The sequence below is a fragment of the Triturus cristatus genome, chromosome 6, assembly GCF_964204655.1.
Source record: "Triturus cristatus chromosome 6, aTriCri1.1, whole genome shotgun sequence".
NCBI classification, from domain to species: domain Eukaryota; kingdom Metazoa; phylum Chordata; class Amphibia; order Caudata; family Salamandridae; genus Triturus; species Triturus cristatus.
In genome coordinates, this window is record NC_140589.1 from 598717781 (window position 1) to 598722151 (window position 4371).

Genomic DNA, 4371 nt, shown 5'->3' on the forward strand with positions numbered 1-4371 from the left:
CTATGGGCCTCCTGGCCCATAGGAATGAATGGGAAGGTATTCCTTAATTGCGATTTCGCAATTTGCTAATCGGAATTAAGGAATTTAAAGAATTCGCAAAATTTGTGCGAATTTTTAGATACATCCCGTTTTGCAATTCTCAAATAGCGATTCTCAAAAAATCGCTATTTGAGAATCGCAAATGGAGATGTTGATACATATGCCCCTATGTTTTATAAAAGTGCATATGTTTTCTAGCTCTCTCCCTCATGTGCTGCATGCGCCCCTCAAAATCCCCTCTGTGCTGTGTTACTCCCCACTTCCTAACCGAGCTTGTCAGTAGAAGCAGGCAACATGGATTTATTGGTAGGGAATTACTGGAAACAGAATTTAAGAGTTGGTTTGTTTTATCACAAAGGCTTTCAAAGTGCTGGGGAAAGGGGCATCAGTTTCACTCATATAGCTGGAGTCTGAGGCAGAAAGTACACTTAGCATGGCACCTCTCCTGAAGCACCATAAATCTGCTTCTTGGGTTACCACAAAAGAGCAAATGGTTGAATCCTGTGGAAAGTAAATTAGTAATATGCAAGTGTTTTCCTTTACATTCTGACACTTTCTTATTCTTTGTAAATTCTATTCAGAGTTTCCCGAGTGAAAAGTATTTGAAAAATAAACCATGCCACTTTTAAAGATTCAAAACATTTCATTTCATGTACAGTTTTCAGGTATCATAAGATATGTTTGCTTTTCCACCGGTATTTTGAGGTGAGACCTGTTGGCTTTGTCAATGCTTGTTAAAGTAGAGAGTGTTCTCTGTTTGAAGAATCTAATTGTGTAAGACAGGAACTATGAATGCAGTCTTGCTGTTAAGTATTGCCTTAGTGCCATAAACAATATCATGACTAGTAAATATGTGAGATACACGGACATTGTCCTTCAGACAACAGCTTAATTTAGAATGCAGATGGTCCTAGTGTACACTGTCATTACAGTGTACAGGGCATTTACATGAAACTAACGCTTGGTGAATAAACTGTAAAGTAGTAGGTATACATTAACACTTTTCCAACCTTAGGCCTGAAAAATAGTGGTTCATGGCCGACTTAATTTACAGCAAGCAAAACAATGCATGGTATATTATTTTAAAAAAAAATAACAAGCATAAATACCATTGGATTAGCCAATAATAGAAAGCTCCAACATGAAATTGAAACAACCATCGATGATTGTGAGCTATATGCTCTAAAATCCAAGTGCACACTGTTGACGGCTGTGGCAAACCGAAAAAATGAAAAAAGAAAAGAAAGAAAAAGCCAGCACACCACGAGGTTAGTCCCCATTATCACTACCCTAGAGAGGTGCTCACATGCCTGGTACCCAGCTGCCAAGGTTACCACCACAATGATTTGCAGAGGAGGCCACATTCATGATTTTGTGTGTGACTCACTTCACACTGCATATATCATGTAAGCAGCTTCACTATCGTGTGACTGCATATGAAATGAAAGGGGAGTGGTGTGGCGCCACGGCCAGGGCAACTGGTGTTGGACGCTGGGGATCATGGTTCGCTCCCTGGCTCCAGCGGCAGGGGTCTGCCCAGCACCATGCGACTCGGGGCAATAGCTTGCTTAATCTTCTCAATGGCCAACTGAGATACCCCTTCGGAGGTGATTCGTGCGCTATACAAGTACTGGATTTATTTATTGTACCAACAGTTTAATAGAATTGATGTATTAATGCGTTCTCTCGCCCTGAAGAAGTTACATAGTTAAAAGGAATGAAAGACTTTGGTTGTTTTGTTGTAATTAAATATAAATAAATAAAGAATATTGGAATCTGACCTTTTTTGGCAACTGATCACATTACTGAGGGTGCTCTTCCCAATCATGGATTTGGAATGCCCTAAAATCCATTTAACTGACAGGATGCAGAAGAAGCCATTTGCTATTGCTGAACTGGAATTTTCACCATGGAACACATTTTAGATAAAGGGAAAAAATGCAATTTTTACACTAAACATATCCCTAATTCTTGCAAGAACTATAGGTATTCCATTAATTTTGCGTGCCGCTTGAAAATTGTTTTTTAGGTATGCCTTTGTGTACAAAGGGGAAACAAAACTGCATCTCAATTCATTGGTCATACAGTTTCTAAAGTCAACCAGTGAATCGTGATAAGAAAAAAACAATGCACAGGGTATGAGGCAATTGGGACTGCACTTATCACTATAGTGAGGTCATATGTAGAATTCACTTCTACGGTTTTATTGTGTTATGAAGAAAAGTTCATGAATAAAGGAAAATTGGAACAACACCTGCTGAATCAATGTCCTGTTTAAATCATATGAAGTAATTAGAGAAATTGTAATTTAGAGTGCGGGACCAAATTGTTGTTACGCAGTGAATCTTGCTAGCACAGGTCACTTTGCCACCTCAACATCTTATTCCACATTTCCTGCAAGACATTTTGGGCCAGATTTACCAGTTTCTCACGCAGGGCAGTGCAGCAGCCACAAATGCTGCACTGAGCTGCGTGAGGAGGAGAGCGCTATATTTACAGAAATATGACACTCTCCTTCCCTGTCCCTGACGTAGGTGCAGAAATGTGCAGCCGTCTGCCACGGACACACATTTACACCATAGTGCAAGGATGTCTCAAGTGAGTCTAGCATAGGTTTTGTACTACAAGTATTCTCTTCCAGTACAAAATGCTTTGCTTAGACTAACTTCAAACCTGTTCCCACTTTGTATGTGTGCTGCACAGTGTAGCACACATGAAAAGTCAGAAAAGAAAGGAGAAATAAAAGTATTTCTCCTTTATAACACCTATTTAAAATGGGCACTATTTTCTAATGCTAAACCTTCGGGCATATTTACAAAAAATGTCGGAGTGTAGAGCTGCACCAAATTTAGCCGCGTCTTGCTCCGACATTTTGAAAATGCAGGGATGCGCCATAGTCACAAGAATACAGTGCACCCATGTGTTTCCCCTAGCGCTGGTGCAACAAAAATATGCCCAGCACAGGCACCCTGCTGCCATGTTGCAAGGGTGCCTGCGCTGCAGGGATGATCATTTATGTGCAGGAAGGGACACTTTCCACCACATAAACAATCAATAATGGTGATTTGCTCTTGTTATGTGTCCTGCAGAATTTAGCAAACACGGAAAGAGCCATTCAAATGCCTGGTATTCAATGGCGTTAGTTTTTGGTGCTGCTTCAGTCTTGTAAATCTGAGACAGCGTCAAAAAGCAATGGGTGTTGCGGTGGAACGCCCACAGCAACACCCATTGCATGACCCTTTGCGGCAGAGGTCTGCAGCAGAAAGGGGCATATTTACAAGGTGGCATTAAGCCACACTAGGTGGCTTAGCACCACCTTGTTAATATGGGAAATGGCGGTACTCCCCTGAAGTGTCAAAAAAAGTGATGCTCTGGTGGTGATAGGGGTTTGTAAATATGCCCTGGTGTCCACTTTTTTAAGTAAATAGGGTTTAGCGTCAGAAACCTTGGGTTGTTGCATGGGAACGCCCATGCATCACCCAATGTACGCCCCCTTGGCTCTAAGTAATGCAAACCAGCATGCATTGCGTTACTCTCAAGTTATTTTCCAGTGTAAAACTGGTTTTACGCTGGCAAGTAAATAGGTGAAAAAAGATCCTGTGTCTTTTTGCATCACTTTTGTGAGGCAAACACAGCGTTAAATCTCAGTAAATAGACCCCTTGTCCTTGAAAATGCAAGTGTACTGGAAACAGTACCTACTCAAAATATGTGAACACGTCAACGTGTGTGTGGAAAAAAATGCACCGCTCTACTTTTCTATTTATCATCGTGATTGGTGTACTTGCCAAATATCTGTGCATTCATTTATAGTAACAAAAATCAGGACCCAATTTACATAGCTTTTTTATGACTCTATTTGTCATTCTCTTTTCGTGGCTGGGAATTACTTTTGAATATCCAGGCTTCATTCAGAAAGTATTTTTGATGGGTTGTGTCTTTGACACTTAGTCGTAGGTGTGTTTTACCAATGTTTACCTAACGAAAAAAACAAAAAAATTGTAAGCCACAAAACGTTTTATTCTGAAAACCTTATTTTCAATTTTAACAATTGCAATTAATTGCTTACACCTGTTTCATATTTATTTGATTAGCATTCTCAAACTCAGTGCCCATTGCAACTTTTCCCGTGAAACTTTCCTTTCACGTACTTGGGGCAGAATATTTTCTGATAGAGTTTGTATGTACACTCGGTGGAGGTGGAGGCGGAAGTGAACCCACAGCTGCCTAAAGGTGAGCGTGTTTTCGGCCTTGTTCCTGTTATCACCTTTTCACTGGCTAACACTGCAGGCTTGATCTGTTGCAGGATAGCTGTCAGCTTTGTCAATGGCCGG